Source organism: Callithrix jacchus, chromosome 4 (genome assembly GCF_049354715.1).
Source record: "Callithrix jacchus isolate 240 chromosome 4, calJac240_pri, whole genome shotgun sequence".
In the NCBI taxonomy this organism is placed as follows: domain Eukaryota; kingdom Metazoa; phylum Chordata; class Mammalia; order Primates; family Cebidae; genus Callithrix; species Callithrix jacchus.
Genome location: NC_133505.1, coordinates 48,409,411 through 48,430,894, shown reverse-complemented (window position 1 = coordinate 48,430,894; position 21,484 = coordinate 48,409,411).

Genomic DNA, 21,484 nt, shown 5'->3' with positions numbered 1-21,484 from the left:
CCTGAGTAGCAGAGATTACAGGCATGCGCTACCACACCCAGCTAATTTTTTCTATTTTTAGTAGAGATAGGATTTCACCATATTGGTCAGGCTGGTATCGAACTCCTGACCTCGTGATCCACCCACCTTGGCCTCCCTGCTGGGATTACAGGTGTGAGCCACTGCACCCAGCCTTTTCTATTTTTTATTGTACTAAAATATGCATCATGTAAAATTTATCATCTTCATCATTAAGTTCAGTGGTATTAAGTACATTCATTTGTTATGCAACTATCATCACTATCCATCTCTTTTCAAACTAAAGCTGTCTGTTCCCAATAAACAATACTCTCCCATTCTCTCTCCTCCCAGCCTTTGGCAACCAGCATTCTACTTTCTGTCTCCCTAGTTTTGACTATCTATCTCATATGTGGAATCATATAGTATTTGATATTTTTGTAACTGTAGCATAATATCCTCAAATTCATCCACATTGTAGCATGTGTTAGAATTTCCTTCTCGTTGGAGGCAGAATAATATTCCATTATATGATACACTATATTTTGCTTGTTCATCTGTTGATGGACAGTTGGGTTGTGTCTACATTTCAGTTATTGTGAATAATGCTGCTATGAATATGGGCATACAGATACCTCTCTTAGATCCTGCTTTCAGTTTTCGGGTGAAAGTGGAATTGCTACATCATATGGTAATCCTATCTTTAATTTTCTGAGAACCACCCTACTGGCTTTCACAGTACCAGTTTACGTTCCCACCAACAGTGCTCCACATCCTCACCAACACTATGGTTTTGGTTTTTTGGACCGTAGCCATCCTAATGGGTGTGAGGTAGTATCTCATTGTGGTTTTGATTCTCATTTCCCTAATGTTTAGTAATGCTCATCATCTCTTTAGGTGCTTACTGGCCATTTGTACATCTTTGGAGAAATGTCTATTCAAGCCTTTTGTCTTTTTAATCGGGTTGTTTTTCATTGATTTTTATAATGACTACCTTACACAATTTGTCCAATCATTCTAATGTCTCTTTTATATTGATATGAGCCTTTATTACCTCTTTTCACTCAGTTTGAGATTTTGGTGGTTGATATGAGTGATTGGCAATTTAACCCTGGAAATTTAGGGTATTATGAGACTCTGGATCTTATGTCAACTTTCTGTTCTAGATGGTTTCCTCTGACACCGTGCTGATAGGGGAAGGTGGGGGATGGGGGATCCCCCTGCCAGGTGGGGCTGGAAGTCCAGGTTTCCCACTTGGCCTTAATTAACATCTAAGAGAGAGCTCCTTGTTACTCCTGGGCAGGGGTGAAAGTTCTGGCTCCCAACTAGGCCTCCCTGGTTGGGGGAGGGGTAAGAGGATCTCATTAGTGTTCTCCAAACAGCCTCCACTGACACCATGGGGTGGAGGGTAGCCTCATGAGGTCTGGGTGGTGGCAAAATGCCCAGCTCTCTTCATAGGCCTTCTGACACCCACCCTCCAGCAGGAGGGGAGGAATGTCTTATTACTGCCAAGGGGCCATGGAAATTGCCCACATGGGTAGAGGGTGCCTGGTACTGCGAGGCAGGATAAATGTCCCCTTTGGCCACCTTTGATGCCAGGTTTGGAGGAGGAGAGATTTTGGTGCTTCCTTACAGTCTGGCCAAGGCTCCCCACTTGGCCTCTGCTGGCCTGAAGACCATTCGAAGTCTGCTTTAGCCAATGGAACATGGGTAAATTTGAAAGGAACAGGAGACTTAAATATGTTAGTGTAGTTTCGTTTAATCTTTTTTTTTGGAGATGGAGTCTTGCTGTCACCCAGGCTGGAGTGCAGTGGTGCGGATCTGGGCTCACTGCAACATCCACCTCCCGGGTTCAAGTGATTCTACTGCCTCAGCCTCCTGAGTAGCTGGGATGCATGTGCTACCATGCCCAGCTAATTTTTGTATTTTTTTTTTTAATAGAGATGGGGATTGGCCATCTGTTCTGGAACTGCTGACCTCAGATGTTCCACCTCCCTTGACCTCCCAAAGTGCTGGGATTACAGGCGTGAGCCACTGTGCCTGGCCTCGCTTAATCTCATGCTTGCCTGCCATTCACTAAGAGAAGAACATGCTCCAGGTTTAACAACCTTAATACAACCTGCAACTTGGAGGGTGACGCTCAGATTTTAGCCTATCCCAGCTGACTCATACACCCTGCAGTAAGAAATCAATGCGTGTTGTTTAAATGCTGAGTTTTGGTGGTCCCGAGGCCAGCAAAGGCCAAGTGGGAAGCCTTGGCCTTGATAGAGAAGCCCTTTTTCAATGGGGCAGGGAACTATATTCTACCTAGTAACTTTACAGTGTCTTTCCATTGTATATAGAGGATGTGGATGTATAATCTTATTACAGGAGAGTGAAAGGCTGAGTCCAGTAATGCAATCTATTACAATTAATTGCTGATATTATCTTTATTGTTCTGATTTAATTACTTTGGACTCTGTTCTTTAATTTCTTGAGTAGGATGATTAACTCACAAACTTTTAGACTTTGAGCATACGAGGTTGCAAATTTCTCTAAAGGTAGCTTTAGCTGCACCCATGAGTTTTGATACATAAGTTTTCATTATTCAGTTGAAATGCTGCCTTATGTCTCTTACAATATTGTCTTTGACCCAAAAACTACATGTTCGAAAATTTCCAAATGTACTTTCATAATGTCTTGGTCACTGCTTTCTAAGTTAATTATACTGTGGTCAGATAATGCAATCTCTATGATAATGATTTTTTTTTCAGTATTTGTAAAATTTGTTTTATATCTTAATATGTGGCTAATTTTCATAAATGTTCTGTGTGTAAGAGTAAAGTTTACATTTTTTTAATCTGAGATACAGGGTTCAATATATGTTCATTAGATTACAGTCTGTGTTATTAACATCTGCCAAACATTTTTTAATTTTTTATTTGATCTGTCTACATTAGAATGTTTTGGAGTTGACCAGAGTGGATATTTTCCTTGCGCTTCTCTCAACTTTTTGCTTTCTATGTTTTTAGGCTGTTTTAGGCTATAATATTTAGAAATGTTATATCTTCCTTAGGAATGAAATTTTACGATTATGGAGTAGCCCTCCTTAAAGCAAAAAAGCATTTTTAGAGGTAGTCTGTCTTATTTTGAGATACCTACGCCAGATTTTGGGTTCATATTTGCCTGATATTATCTTTTTTTCCACTCTATGTGTGACCTTTGTGTTCTTTCATGTTTGAAGTATCTCTTAATGATGGCATAGAGCTAATTTTAAAACTATAATCCAATTGGACAATCTGATCTTTTAAATGATTTAGCCCCTTTATGTAATGATTATTGATTACTTACATATTTCTGGAATCTTTTTGGTGCTGCCAAAAGATACACATTTTCCCCACATTATAATTTTGACATTGAAGTGTTTCTTACAATTCATGTTATAGTTAGCTGATTTTTTCTTAGCATGTAAAATTCAAGTACATTTTACAACTGATGTCATCCTAGATTTCTTAGATTCCAAGAAATGCAATATTTACTCTTTTCCTTTTTCTTCCACTTCCCCTTTTATCTTTATTGATTTAAGGTTTTTTATTTCCTTTTTTCCCTTATACTCGAAATTTTTACATTCTGTCTATATTGTTTTAGTGATTACTCTTAAAATTGTAGCAAGCATGCTTTAGTTCAATTCTAAAGCTAATCAATGTCTTCAGATTCTTTCAGAAGCTGCCCTTGAGACAAGAACTCGGTTACAGGCATTTGGAAGTAAAATCAGGAAGTACAAGTGAAGGAATAGGACTGTGAGATGGGGAAAGAGAGAGAAGCCAATACAGGCAGCCCTCATGAGCAGGTAACTCTTGTGGATAACGGGCCCAAACCCTCTGAATAAGCCAATAGAACATGTCTGACAATTTTCCCACCAGGAGATAAGGAGGTTAGGACATTTATCTGACTCCTCTATTAAGTAAAATGTATCCATGGGCATTAACTTCCTTAAACTTCCAGTTTACACGTGGTTAAGGCAGAGCATGTGTCTGTGGTTCAGGAGAAAGACTTTGGGTATAGGAGAGAGACATGTGCTCGAGCAGAAGCTGTCAGCCTGTTGAAAACTGTCTACCATAGTTGCACATGAACTTGGGTGGGCAGAAAGGATATTGGAGAAGCTGGTATCAACAGTGCCTACTACAATTAATATATTTCTGATTTCCTCCTGCCTGTTGTCAAAATCTTGAACTTTTCATTTCAATCACCAATTCTACTTCATGTATCACTCAGTATATATTTTATTTCCAATTTTTGTATACCTCCTAAAACAATTATTTGTATTATTTTAAACAGTGGTCATTACTCACATGTTAATGCTTTACCCACATGTTAATCAGTTTCCTTGCTCACCATTCCTTCACTTTTTTTGTGGGTTTAGTTTCTTTCTTCCTTTCTGGTTCCTAGGTTTGGATAATGAATTTGGATATTGAGACTGCAAAGTATATCATGTTATGCAAGTTTATTTCATTCCTGCATTTTAGATCGCAAATAGCAAGTGTTTTTATAAAGTGGAACTTAAGTAGTTTAACATTTTTTTTTGCCAGAAACAGTCTGTGAGGGAATTTAGTCTTTGTCTTTGTGAAAATGGCTTTTTTCCCCTCAGTCCTGAATGTAGTTTGGGTATAAAATTGCAGGTTCATTCTTCTTTTCTTGCAGCCCTTAAAACATGCAAGCAGACCTCAAAAAGTTCATGGAAACTGGAATTAAAAGATAAAAATAAAAAATTTTATCAACATAAATTCTCAGTTCAAGACACTTTTGAAAGAATGATACCAGCCATTTAGTCCATCCATAAAGAACTGAAGGTCCTGGGAATTTTACCATGTCAGTGTAGACTTTTTTACATTCTTAGTGAAGAAAAATGGGTGCCTTTAAAGATCGTGTAAGATAAGGAAACAAAAACTACTCAGAAGGAGCCAAATCAAAACTGTAAGGTGGATGCCTAATTTTCCATCACATCTCACAAAATCGCCCTTGTTTAAGAGGAATAAGCGGGAGCATTGCTGTAGTGAAAGACTCTCTGGCAAAGTCTTCCTGGGTGTTTTTCTGCTAAAAGTTTGGCTAACTTTCTCAAAACACTCATAATGAACAGATGTTATCATTCTTTAGCCCTCCAGAAAGTAAACAAGGAAAACGCCTTGAGCATTCCAAGAAACTTTTGCCGTGATCTTTGCTCTTGATTGGTCTGCTTCTGCTTCGACTGGGCCACTTCCACCTCTTGGTAGCCATTGCTTTGATTGCACTTCAACATGTCTAAATGTATGTCTACTCTTATTTATACCCTTCAGGGGTGTTGTTACCAAGGAAAAGAGAGAAGCAGAGTCTGCCAATACCAGACTCTTGGTAGCCATGAAAATACATAGTTTAGTTAGGTAGTGATGACCTTAGTGAAGAAAATCAGCTGAAATTTGGTTGGAGATTACAGAATTCATATGATTCAAACCAAGTAATCAAACTGAAAGATTACAAAAAGTATTGTGTGATGGTGTACAACTGAAACAGTAGGTGCCAACCCTACCTGAAAGGTATGGACGTTTAAAGGTCCCTAACAATCTAGAAAGTACTAAAACTGGACTCAGGCATCAATCTGTGATGCAAGAAGAGCCACACTAGACATAGGCAGTTCCGAGTCTGGCATCCTGTGCCAAATGTCTCTGTCTCTGTCCAACTGCAGCTCCAACTTGCCTCGGGTGACAATCATACCATGAATTGTCTCAGTAACCTAAAATAACACCAAAGCTTAGTGGGTAAAACAATTCAATGTGGCATATGAAAGTAAATGACAAATTGGCCTGTCATTCCAAATTAAATGTGCATTTGATTTGAGGTTGTATGGTTAAGAGGAAGTGACTTAATTTATAAAGAGTGTTTGGATAGTTAAAAGAACTTTAGTTGCTTAATAATGAGGGAAGGGGCTGGGCACAGTGGCTGACGCCTGTAATCCCAACACTTTGGGAAGCCAAGGCGGGCAGATCACCTGAGGTCAGTAGTTTACGACCAGCCTGGCCAACATAGAGAAACCCCATCTCTATTAAAAACACAAAAATTAGCTAGGCATGGTGGCATGCACCTGTAATCCCAGCTACCCAGGAGGCTGAGGCTGAGATTGGAGAATCTCTGGAACCTGGGGGGCAGAGGCTGCAGTGAGCTGACATTGCACCACTGCACTCAAGCCTGGGCAACAGAGCAAGACTTCATCACAAAATAATGATGAGGGAAGGATTCCTTTGCTGAGTTTGGACTTTAACTTCTTAAAGAAAATGGAATACATTAAATTGATAAATGTTACTTAAAGTGCTTACAGAAAATTAATCTGTTCAAGTTTACTCAACATTAATCAAAATCAAATTCCCTTAAGTAATCAGTCCAATTTAATAAGGCTCCCTGAAAATAATTATTTTTATTTTATATAAAATTTACTGTGTTTAAAACAGTATAATAAAATTTATAAGTTTAAGGAAAGCTATTTACATTTATAATTTTAGTCAACAAAACTTTATTTTCATTTATTTGGGTTTGATTTTTAATTTATGTGCACAAAAGCTACCCTTGGACTTAAAAAAAGCCACATAGAAACTGAATCTAAGGATTCATATTTTTTACCGATGTAATCTCTTGCTGATTCTCTCTAATCTCACCTTCTGAAATTTGTACTAAGTATAAATTGAACATTTTCACTCTATCTTTCATGCCTCTCATTTTTTTAATGTTTCCTTACCCAAAATGTAGCACAGAGAAATCACTTCTATTTCCCAATTCTGTCTTCACCTGGATCTGATTAATCTTTCCACTGGGAATTTTTCCTGAATTTCAATGGCTCTATTTCTCATTTCACATCAGACACAACCCTTGTGTACTTTCTCAGAGCCAACTGCCTCCCTTGTTCTCAAAATTCCTCCTATTTGTGGTAACACTGGAGCAAACAGGCACACTGCTGCCTCTACTGAGCTCCCCAGGCTGGCTGGGGGCCTGAGATTGCATGGTCCTCACATCTCAACATGCCATGCCTGTCTGCAACAAGTTGCTCCTCCACTTACGGACATAGGATCTGGTTTCCTGAGTGACATCAAAGGATGAATAATACAATAATTATGAGTTAGGTCTCCATGGTATGAAATTTGAGCAATGGGAAATGAGAATCAGGAAGGAGCTGGGCATAGAAATTCCCCTTCTTTTCTCCCTTCTAATCAGAGGTGGTATTTCTTTTTTAAGACTTTCCAGAAAGGTATTGTGTGCTAAGCAAATATATCTTTTATGTGACCAGCTGTTTTCTTATGTCTTCTCAAGAATCAGTGGCCAGTGCAGTAATGCATCGTCATATTGCTTCACATCTTTTCTTGCCCCACGTCCCCCTTTTCTCCCTCTTTTCCCTTACCTTCATGTCACTGGGCTTGTAATTTCTACATAAAATATCTGCATCTTCATCCTTGCCTCAGGCTCTGCTTTATAGAGAACTTCAGCTAAGAGAGTCTTCAATGCTTTGATTTGATTGGCTTTGAGACTTTAGAGCTTCTTTCATGTTTTTAAAAATACTAATATAACTTTCAGTTAGACTGTAAAATATGCTCAATGATATTGATTCTTGGTGGGATATTATGCAGTCATAAAAAAGAACAAGGTCATGTCCTTTGCAGGGACATGGATGGAGCTGGAGGCCATTATCCTTAGCAAACTAACACAGAAACAGAAAACCAAATGTTGCATGTTCTCACAAGTGGGAGCTAAATGAAAAGAACACCTGGACATGTAGAGGGAAACACACACTGGGTGGAGTGTGGGAGGAGAGAGAGTATCAGGAAAAATAATAGGTACTAGGCTTGTATTTGGGTAAAATCTGTACAACAAAAACACCCATGGCACAAGTTTACTTAAGTTTCAAATCTGCCCATGTACCCCTTAACTTAAAAGTTTTATTTATTTATTTATTTTTGAGATGAAGTTTCGCTCTTGTTACCCAGACTGGAGTGCAATGGCACGATCTCAGCTCACCGCAACCTCCGCCTCCTAGGTTCAGGCAATTCTCCTGCTTCAGCCTCCCGAGTAGCTGGGATTACAGGCACGCACCAGCATGCCCAGCTAATTTTTGTATTTTTAGTAGAGACGGGGTTTCACCTTGTTGACCAGGATGGTCTCGATCTCTTGACCTCGTGATCCACCCGCCTCAGCCTCCCAAAATGCTGGGATTATAGGCGTGAGCCACCACGCCCAGCCCAAAAGTTTTAAAAATGCTTAAAATTACCGTCTTTTAAATTTGAGACTCTAATCCCACTTTAAATATTGGCAACTCTCACTCATGGTGAATTCTTAAGTGTTTTGTGATTGTGGATTGTGAGTTCACCTTTAGCAGGGTTGTATTGAAGGGAACTCTGAGAAAGCTTAGATAAGGTTTTTCTCCCTCCAGAGAGGGCTTAAATTCACTTTGTTACAGATATTACCAGCTTGGGAGCTCTCAGCCACATAAGAAATATGAATGCAAAATTCTGCCTTCAGGGAGAACAGGTGTCTGGGGGAATTCTATCCCTTTATTCAAATACAAGTAAAAACAGACAAGCTTCCTTGATATTCCTCTTTGCTGAAGGGTTGGTCTTGTTTTTAGCTGCCACCCTTCTGAAAATATAGTAGTTCTTTGATAGTTTTCAGCTTTATGTGCAAAGCCTCCATCACGGTCTCTGAGGTAGACAAAACTAAGGAGAGCTGCAACGTGAACTGAAGAATACTTCTGGTTTTCAATTCTCTATTCATTTTAGCTGCTAGGATTTATGTTATAAGCTCAGCTGTGCATTTGGAAGACTATTTTCTATATTTTATACTTTCATGGTATTTTATAATGGAAAGGTTTTTAGATTATCTAATCTGCTATAATGTTACAGCATTTCTATAACACTAGAAATGTAAGATGAGGTTTTTCTTTAGTAACCAAAATGGACTGAGTTATTACTATTTGTCAAGTACTACTATAACCATATCAAATGAATTAACTCGTCTTCTCAACTCTGGGGTAGATGCTATTCTCTCCACTGTGTTAGTCTGGGTCCTCCAAGACAAAGATAAAAGGACCAGAATAAATGTGCAAGTATGTTAAAGGAAATGCCTTTGAAAAAAGAAATGGGGAAAAGGGGGTAAACGCTGGGAGAGTCAATCATAACCCATGATTGACTGAGTGAAGGAGAAAGCAAGTTTCAGAAATGTTCAGCAAAGCCTTTGGAGAGTCTTTGAGCCACAGTGAGTTAAGAAAGGAGTTCTCTCAGGAATAGATGTACCTTAATATCCCGGCCATTTTCAGCCATTAGTGGGGAACAGCCCAGAAGAGAGATGACCTTGGCACACATGCTATGATGGATTCCAAACTGCAGCACTGAGGCCCTTGGCCAGTTATGTGCTCTGTACTGGAAGATCTGCTAGGTGCATTTGCATGCCACCACAGCCACTCTGAGTAAACAAGCGCAAAGAGGTAGACTAACATGCTCAAGAGCACACAGCTGGCACATAGTGGAAACAGGATTCCAACTTGGGAACTCTGGCTCCGGGATACAACTTAACTATGTCATGCTTTTTTGTTAAATAAGATTATATCACATTGAAAAATCACATTCTTTGTACAGAAAGAATATTAAGTTAAACAGTTGTGCATATAGTTTGTATTTTTTCAGGGTGAATGTTACATTAATCGGATACTTCATTGGCCTTTACAAGAGGGAAAAGCACACTACAAAAGGCCCTGAGGTGGAGAACTTCAAAGGCAGGGGCCTATGGATTTGCCAGTGACCTTTAAAATGTGACTATGTTGCAGGGAGTCCAATTATTATTGCTGTATATTTCCTTTCTCCTCAGTCTGGTTAGTTACACGTTAATACTGTTTCTTCCCTTGTATGCTGTCTTTATCTTTCCCTCTGTGACAGACATCTAGCTGCCTACCCAGTATCCAGAATTCCTTAATTACTAATTACCAGTCCCCAAAAAAGCCAACAACAATAATACACCACCTACATACCCGCACTTGCCTTATTCAGGATGGCCAGCTGACTAACTTCTGACTATGAGTAAAAAAAATGGTGGGCAGAGCTTTTGGGAAACCCTGAAAGGGGCTGACTCAACTGACCTGTGCCTTGTGTAATTAGGGTCACAGCAAGGAAACAGAAGGCACACTAAAATTAGTAAAACTTAGGGTGGTTTTATATATGGGACTACTGACAAATGTGGGCAGAATATATGAAAATCATGAACAGCCTAGAAACACAGTGTTAGAGTCAGCTGAGCTGTTATCATCTCTAAAACTGAACAAGAAAGAAAGACAGGTACAGCAGACTACCTTGAGAAGGGTGACCTTCAGGTCAAGAGATACAGCCAGCAAAAGATGACTCTTTTGGAAGGGAGTTTGGGAGAGCAAGGGGAGATATATTTCCTAGGTACAAAGTTCTACAAATCATTAAAAATGTGTGAAGTTGTGTATCACTGAAATAAAGAGATAGAATATTTTTAACGTTTTCTCATGCCCTTTATAGTCAAACCCATACTCATTCTACCAGCCCCTGGCAACCACTGGATCTGTTTTCTATCCTGTTTTGCCTTTTCTATAACATCATGTTGCATTTTGAATCTGGCTTCTTTCACTTAGAATAATACTTCTGCATTGATGACTAGTTCACTCCTTTTTATTGTGGAGTAGTATTCCATTGTGCTGATATACCAGAACTTGTTTATCCATTCACAGTAGAACAACATTTGGATTGTTTCTAGTTTTTGAATTACAAAGAAAGCTGTAAATGTTTAGGTACAGTACTCCCTCTTTTTTTGACAGGGGATACATGGAGATTCCCAGTGGATGCCCACAACTGCAGATAGTACCAAATCCGATGCCATCTACTCTGGTTTTTGATCTGATAACAAAGATGACTACTATGTAATTAAAGAGGTAGCAAAGACAGTGGGAATACTTTGAACAGGGGATAATTCACATCCCACGCAGGACTGAGCAGGACAGCAGGAGATTCCATCATGATAGTCAACTGCATGAAACTTAAAACGTATGAATTATTTCTGAATTTTCCATTGATTTTCAGACTTTGCTTAACCATAGGTAACTGAAACCACAGGAGGGAAGACCATGGATAAGTAGGGACTCCTGTATAGGTTTTTGTGTAAATACAAAGTTTGATTTCACATGGGTATACACTTAGCAATGGGATTACTAGGTCATATGGTAAATATAGATTTAGCTTTTTAAGAAACAACTGAACTGTTCTCCAGTGTGTCTGTACCATTTTACATTCCCACCAGCAATGAATGAAAGTTTCAGTTACTCTGCAACATTACCAGCACTTAGTATGATCTGTTTTTAAAAATTGTCATTGTACTAGTTTATGGTGGTATCTTATTGTGGCTTTAATTTAAATTTTCTAGTTGATAAATTATGTTGGGCATCTTTTCTTGGGCTTATTTGCTACCCATGTCTTTGAAATAGCTGTTCAAATCATAATTGGACTGCTTGTGTTCCTTTTAGTTGTGAGAGTTCTTTATATATGCTGGGTAATCCTGACCAGGTGTATGTTTTGCAAATAACTTCTCAATCTGTGTGTCTTTTTATTTTTTAGTGTTTTTCAAAGAGCAAAATAGTTAAATGTATAAAGTACAATTTATAAGGTTTCTTCTTCTAGAGCTCATGCTTTTTATGTCCTATCTTAGAAATAAGGACCAAAGTCACAAAGATCATCCCCTATGTATTCTTGTAGAAATTTTATGGTTTTTAGATTTTTACAATTGGGTCAATAACCCATTTCAAGTTAATTTTTGTATATAATACAAGGGATGGGTTAACATTTATTACCAATTGTTTCATTACCATTTGTTGAAAAGACTATTCTTTCTCTGTTGAGGTCAACCTTTATTGAAAATCAGTTTGACCATATAAGTGTTGGTTTATTCTATTCGGTTCCTCTGATCTGTTTCTCTGTCCTTTTGCCAATTTCATGCTGTCTTCGTTACTTCAGCTTCACAGCAAACTTGGAAATCAAGTGGTATAAGTCCTCCAACTTTCTTCTTGTTTCTCAAAATTGTTTTGACTATTCCTGTCACTGCTTTTCCTTATAAATTTTAGAATCAGCGTTTTAGTTTCTACAAAAACCTTTGTAGGATTTGGGGAACTGTGTTGAACTTATAAACCAGTTTGGGGAGAACTGACATCTTTTTATGTTTGGGGCATTTTGGGAGGTTGGGAGGGTTTGGCTTTGTTTTTTGTTTTAACTTAAGCTCAGGTGTACACGTGCAGGATGTACAGGTTTGTTACACAGGTAAATGTGTGTCATGGGGGTTTGTGGTACATATTATTTCACCACCCAGGTATTAAACATAGTATCCACTAGTTATTTTTCTTGCTCTTCTCCCTCTTTCCATCCTCCACCCTTTGCACCCTGATAGGCCCCAATGTATGTTGTTCCCCTCTGTGTCCATGTGTTGTCATCATTTAGCACCTATTTATAAGTGAGAACATGTGGTATTTGGTTTTCTGCTCCTGTGTTAGTTTGCTAAGGATAATGGCCTCCAGCTCCATCCATGTCCCTGCAAAGCACATGATTTTGTTCTTTGTGGGGGCTGTACAGTATTTCATGGAGTATTTGGACCACATTTTCTTTACCCAGTCTATCATTGATAGGCATTTGGGTTGATTCCATGTCTTTGCTATTGTGAATAGTGCTACAGTGAACATACATGTGCACAGGTCTTTATAACAGAAAAATTTATATTCCTTTGGGTATGCTCCCAGTAATGGGATTGCTGGGTTGAATGGTACTCCTGTCTTTAGGTCTCTGAAAATTTTGCCACACTGTCTTCCACAATGGTTGAACTAATTTATATTCCCACCAACACTGTATAAGTGTTCTTTTGAGAACTGACATCTTAACAATAGAGTCTTTCAATCTATGAACATAGTATGTCTGTTTACTTAGTTCTTTGATTTCTCTCACTGATGTTTTAATAGTTTTCAGCCTAAGCCTTGCACATATTTATCTCTAAATATTTTGTGAGTTTTTTTGGTGCTAGTTTACATGACATTTCTTTTAAAATTTATAATTGTTCATTGCTAGTACGTAGAAATAAAATGGACTCTTGTATATTCACCTTGATATCTGCAACCAGGATAAGCTCAACAGAAGCTTTTATTTTATATTCTTTAGGATTTTCTGTAAATAATCATGTCTGCAACTAGTTTTATTCATTCCATTCCAATTCGTATGACTCTTTTTCTTGCTTTATTATGCTTGCTAGACTCCCCAGTATGATGTTGAATAGAAATAAGTATTGCTATAGGGATTTTTCTTATGTGTGTGCATTTGATGTATAATAAATCTGTCTAAATAAGCATGAGCATGGTGGCTCATGCTTATAGTCCCAGCACTTTGAGAGGCTGAGGTAGGAGGATCATTTGAGCCTAGAAGTTCAAGACCAGCCTGGGAATCATAGTGAGACCTATTATCTACAAATAATTTTAAAAATTAGTTGGGCATGGTAGCACATGCCGGTAGTCCTAGCTACTCTGGAGGCTAGGGCAGGAGAATTGCTTGAGCCCAGGAGGTCAGGGTTGCAGGGAGCCACGATTGCACCACTGCACTCCAGCATGGGTGACAGAGCTGAGACCTTGTCTGTAAAAAAAATAAAAAAGCATAAAAGAGCTCTTTCAATATGCAATTAAAAATCAAAATAACAGAAGAGCATTTTGTCATAGTTTAATTGGAAGCTGCTTTTCTTTCTCAGTTACACCTAAAGTAATGGTATGTTCTATTATTGAAGGTGTTAGGTATGAAATCTTGTAATAGGGCAGCTACATTGCATATTCATAGATTATGATATGAACAGAGCACCTGGGGTTGTACAATGTGGAGGCCTTGATATGTTGCATGTGCCTGGGGCTTCATAATTTACACTGCTATCACTTTCTTAACCAAAGATGGAATACCAGTTTAAGCCTCCTGCTTGGGATCCTGTAAAGCTAAAAATGGTTTGCTAGCCAGAGACATTTACTAAATGTTGACCGTGATAAACCTGAACAGGTAACTCTCAAAAATTGTAATGGGTCTGAGGCTTTACTTGCAAGCGCACAAGTTAGCCTGGCAGTGTTTGATGGGTGCTTCCAGAAGGCACAGAATATCTAGGTGAAAGAAAAGGACACAGCAGGCAGCATAGGTTTTGTGTTTGTGTTCATGGTTCTTGCCTACCAAGGGCTGTGGAGCAAGGGCTGCTTGCAGATGGATGCTGAGCATATTACAGTTTTGGGTCACACCTAAGAAACCCCAAACTTAGGAAACCTCAGTCTAAACAATTGTAAGCAAACTCATTTAAAATTTTTCCCAGAGAGAGATAATATCTTAATTATCCTGGACATCAAACTGCTCTCTACTCCAAAGGGAGACAGTATTTAAATCTTCCAATACCATTTGTAATACAAACATCCCTGAAAACATAGCCCAGAGTGCTGTCAGGGCCTCTTCTCAGAATATGCTATCCACAGGGAGGTTTTTTTCTAACAGTAACATAGCCTCCATGGTCAGCTGGGAAAAGTAATCCTGAGTAGGGCACGCCTGTCACTCAGTTTGTGCCCAGTTGTGGCAGTCTGCCCACATGTTCAATATATCTCTTTCTTCTTTGTCTAGACCTGCAGTTAGACCACATTTCCCAGCCTCTTTTGCAGTGAAGTATGGCCACATGGCTCGGTTGGCCAGCAAAACATAGATGGAAGTAACACTGCCATCTCCAAACCTGACCTATAAAATGTCCCCCACACAATCCTCTGTCTCCTCTCCTCACCCTTTTCCTGCTCTGGTTGAATGGGGGGGGAAAAAGAAAAGACAAATTTCTAAAAGATGGTAGAATCGTGTGATGGAAGATTGGGTCTTTGGTTGCATGGAGCAGTGTTTCTCTTTCCTACCCCAAGGAGCATGGAACTATAATGTAAGTGAAAAAATCAGTTTTAGTGGCCTGACAATAAAAACTTACCAATTATAGTGTCTAGCGTTATGTCACCTAAGTAATACATCAGTCTTATTGCTATTCCACCCCAAACCTAAATAATTTTCTCCATTACATTTGACCTCGTTTATGTTTGGTTTTCGTAGCTTTCTGTTAGATGTTAACAACACAAATGAGAGAGACTTTCATTTGCTATGAATATAGTGTAATTTGTATGATTTTTGACAGTTCAAGATGCCACCACCCAGTGGTACACAGAAGCACTAGGAAAGCGACTAACTCTGGAAGGTGGAAGGAAGGCTAAGGGTCTTCCACTTGGCAGAGTAGGTCATGGCCACTAACATCATGTGAAGGTTGGGGGGGCCTGAAGATGAGCAAGAAAAACGTCGTGTCTGTTGTATTTACTGGTATTATCACCTTTGAAACATCTATTGGTCCTCTCAAATACATAGGTGAGAGGTCAACTTAGTGCACAGGGGTGATTAGTCCCATTAGGGGCCAGAACTATGGCAAATGGACTGCAAGAACACAGGCTACGTGATCCTCCCCACAGCCCCTTGCTTCAGGGGGTCAAATCCTTTCTGCCATCTATTTTTGCAAGTTCAGTTTTATGGGATCACAGCCATGCTTATTTGGTTAGGGATTGTCTTTGGCTGCTTTCTCAATCCAACCACAGAATCAGTTGCAACAGAGGCCAGATGGCTTGCCAAGCCTAAAATACTTCCTCTCAGGGCCTTGACAGAAAAAGTTTACTGACTCCCTGGTATAGAGATTGTTATACTTGTTGTATGTACACATAAACTGTGGCTCTGCTGATTTAGATCACTGAATTCAATTCAGAGTATGTTAGTAGTCAAGCCAACCACTCAGCCTAGGCCTGTAGATTCCTTCTACGGCTTATTTGCCTGCTCATTCTATAGAAATCCTACTGAGCATGACTTGAGTTGAGGGTAATAGAGTGCTTAAAGTGATGGATGGAGGAAGAAGGGAATTTGGAAAGGAGTCAATGGGTCAAGATAAAATGGAGTGGGTTCAGGGACTGAATATTCTCATGAACTCAGAAGGCTGGCTTTGCGGAAACGGGGAAGCATGAGTGCATGCACGTGACAGCCAGCTAGAGAGAGCGTGAGAAAGAAAACTTGGGTAAGATAATGGGTAAGGGTAAGATATTGCCCTTCTCCTTACAGAATATGTAACTGGCAAACCTCCAGATTTAGACCCATTGAATCATGTGTATCTCCTTAATCCAGAATAAGAATCAGATCAACAAATAATAAAAAGTGGATAGCAATAGCACACATGCATTCCTAGCATCTTCCGTTTCCATTTCTGTTCCAAGAACCTAAGTGACCTGACACATCTTTGGGAAGAAAAAGACAAAATAACAAACCAAACCTTTTTAAAGAGCCCTTAAAGGAAAAGTGAGATGTGGTCTCGGAGTCATAAGGACTCCATTTTGAAGGTAAAGGGATGGCCTTCAGTGGCTCTTTCCCCCAAAGAACCCAGCGAGGCTGATATTTGGGGGAGTAACACCCAGGCAGATGTCACTATTATGTTGCTAACAAGCCCACTGTAAGTTGCCACCCATGTCATATCTTCATTTAGAAAATAGCACCCAGGAAGGCCTTGCCGTCACCGACTCCTCTGAGTGTTAAATGGCAGTGTGTTACCCTTTCTCACTTGTTTTCTCTCACTCACACGCTCCCTAGCTCGCAGTATCTCACTGGCTGTCATATGTGTATACACTCATGCTTTCTCCCTTCCCCCAAGCCAGCCTTCTGAGTTCATCTGAAAGTCCAGTCCCTGAACAGAGTCCATTTTATCCCAATCTATCAACCCTCTTCCGTTTCCAATCTTCCCCTCATCCATCACTTCAAGCACTCTTATTACCCACCACTCACCTTGTGCCCAGTTCTCCTTAAACCATGTACACCTGGCAAACCTCCAGCTTTGGATCCACGCAATCGTTTACCTTCTCCACTCCTACACCCCCACTACTCAGGCTGCTGAGACAATCAGAGCAAGGAGGGTGAGAGCCACTACAAATTTCTCTCCTGCACACTCATCAGAACCCCCACTTCAGCATTATCACACCTTAACAAATCCTTCAACAGTTGCTTCTCACCATTTCCTCAGAAACTATGGATGGATGTTTGTTGGTTGACTTCCCAGTATACATTCTCCTCTTTTCTTCCCAGTAGCACCCAGACTTTCCCTTGAGGAAGTGCACCTCTCCCATTCTCAATCGTGCTGTTAGGGTGGGCTTGACTCATTCCATCTCCAGGGGTAGGCATGAATGGGCTTCAGTGAATCAGCGATCCCATTTCTGTGGCCACCTGATGGCTGCCTCACAGATGAGAACACGCCCAGAAGGGCTGATGAGACAAGAGGAAACAATCATGAGGGCTTCAGAGAAATACACTTCCCCTCTCTTCTTCTGGAGCCCCAAAGGAGACACACTCTCTGGGTGTTGCAGTATGGATGTGATATCTGACTGCTGGAACTCAGAACAAAGGTGAGAGAATCACAGGAGCTAGAATCCTGATATCTTGAGCCTCTAGATCAAACTGTGCCTACACCCTGGTCTGCCTTTAGACTTTCAAGAATACCAGTCAATAAATCTTACTGCTTTTGAAAGCCAGTTTCTGTTGAGCTTTCCATACCTGCATCCTCACTGATGCCCCCTTCCAGAATTTTACCTCTACCCTCAAATCTTCCATTTTGCTACAGCAAATGATATTGCCCCCCACTTCAGGGAAGAAATGGGGGTCATCTGTCAAGAACTCTTGCTTTCCTGACACCTTGAAGGACTTCTGAATCTGAACCTGTCTTCCTCCTTCCTTAAAGCCTTTCCCAGAAACTTGGCTTCTCATGTGTCTCTATCTTTCTGCCTTCTCACCTCTTTTTGTTTTCTTTTGTTTTGAGATAGTCTTGCTCTGTCACCCAGGCTGGAGTGGAGTGGTGCTATCTAGGCTCACTGCAATCTTTACCTCCTGGGTTCAAGCAATTTGCATGCCTCAGCCTCCCAAGTAGATGGGACTACAAGCACCTGCCACCACGTAAGCTAACTTTTGTATTTTTAGTAGAGATGGGGTTTTACCATGCTGGCCAGACTGGTCTCCAACTCCTGACCTCAGGTGATCCACCCACCTCAGCCTCCCAAAGTGCTGGAACTATAGGCATGAGCCACCATGACCAGCCCCTTACTGTTTTTATGGAATAGTCCAAGCTGTTCTCAACCTCACCACCTCATTTCCTTGCCTCTCTTCTATTCTTCCCTGCCAAATTTCTTGGGGAAAAGTGTTCTTCTACAGAAACTTCATCTAGGGGGCATGCTTGGGCAAGGATCCATGGAGTGTTCAGCGTTTCTACCTAGTAGGCAGTTGAACATAGACGGGGGAGCTCAAAACAGCCTGGTGGAAGACAGATTGGGCTATCACTGGCATTTGTTACATTGAAGCTGCTGAAGTTGGTGAGACTGCTTAGTGAGGGTGGGGAGTGTGAATAGAAGAGGGCCCTAGTGGGGCTTTGGGGGACATGGGACACTTAAGGGGGAAGTGAAAAACCCATCTTTGATTGGTAGAAAACTTAATAGAAATGGGAAATCTAGGAGAAAAAACTGTCGTGGGAGCAAAGAGAAGCGTGCTCCAAGGAGGCGGAGGTTGGTCAACTGCTACCTAGAGGTCAAGTATGATTGGGCAAAATCACTGGCAGGGTGACAGGGCCCAAAGCTAGCTCTTTTTTTTTTTTCCCTTAGTATAACATTTTTATTTAAAAAATAATTTTACAAATTACTTGGCAATTAAAATGGTTATTGTACATTTTTTTTCATAATTCCATGGACCAATGCCTAAAGGTATAAACAGCTAAGCCATTATTGATGTACAGCTACTTAATAGAATATTACTGGTAGGATGATTATAACCTTTACTCAAAGAAATGGCAAGAGATTCCAACCAATTAATGGAATGAAGAATGTGGTTCCAGAAAACACATTTCTCAGTACTGAGAATAAAGCAGAAGAGGAAAACTAAGTAAGATGCTACACTGCCAAGCATTGCCCCCAAACTCCAGAATCTTCCTCTAGAATTTTTAGCTTTAGATTGATGGTAAAGATGAAGACCTGTAAGGAATTTGTATATTCACATTTTTATTCCTGATATTTTTACTTTAATGAATATCTTTGTCATTAAAAATTTACATTTGAATCATTTTCCAAAGCTAGCTTTCAGTGGGTAGGAGAGTAAATTCAAGCTAAGAAGAGGTGAGAGCCACTGTAGACTTTTTCTTCCTTTCCAACTATCTTAAGTTTAGATTTTCTCCAAAAGCAGACCCTAGACCAGTACTTGGGTGCAGCTAATTTAATTTGGAAGTGAACCCCAAAATTACAAGTGTAGGGTAAGAGGAAGAAAGAAAAGGCAGTAAAATAGGGCACTCATGGGTAAGACTCATGCACAAACAAGTGAGGCACAGTCCTTCTGGGGTTCCCAGGAAACCTTGTGAACCAGGACTGGGAACAGCTCTCATGGAGCACAGACTTGCTGACTCCCAAGCCTTGTTGATAGAGGGCTGTGTCTGGAGTGTCCCTTCCAGCGACACTCACCCCCTCACAGTTTGCCCAGCAAGCTCCTGGGGCTCTGAGAACACCCTCGGTGCAGGTGGGAAGAGTTCCCCACACTGGGGCTGTCAGCGCAACTGCCTTGAACTCTGGAAAGCTCAGGAAGTGTGGGGTAGGGTATCAATCAGCCTAGTGTCAGCCACACACAGGACCCCTTAACTACCTCACCAAGTCACAGGGCTAAGGTCACAGCACAGGATCTTTCAAAATGTAACCCAAGGCAGGCATGAGAGAGACTTTAGCATAATAGAGTAGATGATAAGCCAGCGTGCTCACAGGAGATTGTCACAGAAATCAGAGAAGTCTGATTGAGCAATAGAGAACTTTTCTCAGCGCCACATTCTTTTCCTGAAAAGGGAGCTAGAATTAAGGGCAAGAGAGAGGTGCAGATTTTACCACGGTGCTCTACCCTTTGAAGCGTGAGAAGGTATGTAGTCAGCACTTTGTTAGGTCGTGTTTCTTTTCTTTCCGCAACTGCACTCTGTACACTCCGTTAAAATGGAGAACCCAGTGACTTGACCTTTCTTTTCTTGCATACATTAGGTTGGTGCAAAAGTAATTGCAGTTCTTGTCATTGAAAGTGACAAAAAGCTGCAATTACTTTTGCACCAATCTAATACCTGTACCACCAATGTTTCTCAACATTTATTGATGGTGCATCATGCACCAAAAGTGGAAGAAAACATTTGCCGTAAAGGTGACCAATGAACCTTAGACCCAGCCAGGAAATGATTATTGTATAGAAGTACCCCAGCACAGTCCTGAAATGAGCATGGAAGCAACAGGGAAGAACTACTCCCCGCTCCCTCCCGACTCCCATCCCTTTCTCCAGCGGTCAAGGGTAGAAGAAAAAGAAGGTGTGGCTGGGGAAAGAATAAAACAGAGGACAGTGGAAGAGTCTGGCATTACTAGACACTGAGCTGAAGCTTGGTAATGCTGTGGATCTCCTGAGCAAGCCCCCAGCTGCACTGCGAGGTCTTTTCTCCATTTGTAATGCAGAGGCAGAATTGTGAGAATACATCTCAGCCAGGGACCTTCTGAATACACACTCTGGGGGAGGAGGAAGAGGAAAAACAGAGAGCTGGGCAGCCTACGGGTAGTCTCTTAGGAAGAGTGATCCTATGGTGGCTGAGTGTGACAAGCCAGCTGCACACCTGCACAGCTGCACACCTGCGATCTTGCGTTTGATCTCACCTTTGATATCCTTGCCCGATTGCCAGTCTCCTCACACATTTCCCAGAGCCCTCCTTGTGTCTCAGGAAGAAAAACATGCATTAGTAACAACATGTGGAGAAGCAGGCATACTTACCATGTTTCAAATGCTGGGAAACAAGGAGAATTAAACACATATAGGAGGAAGTGATTGTAAGCTGTTTTATAAGTGGAATGGAAGGTTTTACCAGGCCAGAGATCTGTGATTAGAGTTCGAGGAAACATTTTAGTCAAACTGTCACACCCATGGCTGAGATGGTACCACTCACTGCTCAAGGTCATCCATCTCTCCTTCCTCAGTGCTCCAATGGAAGCTCCTCCTCCTGTTCATCTTTCTCCGAGGAGCTATCGCATAGCCTTTGCTCAGGTGTTGCCTGTATGTCTTTCCTAGCTTCTCCCTAGGCTTACATGTTCTGTTCCTTGCTTTTTTTTTTTTTTTTTAATTTTTATTGCATTTTAGGTTTCAGAGTACATGTGCAGAACATGCAAGACAGTTGGATAGGTACACACATGGCAGTGTGTTTTGCTTCCTTTCTCCCCTTCACCCACATTTGGCATTTCTCCCCAGGCTATCCCTCCCCAGCTCCCCGCCCCGGCGGGCCCTCCCCTTTTCCCCCCAATAGACCCCAGTGTTTAGTACTCCCCTCCCTGTGTCCCTGTGTTCTCATTTTT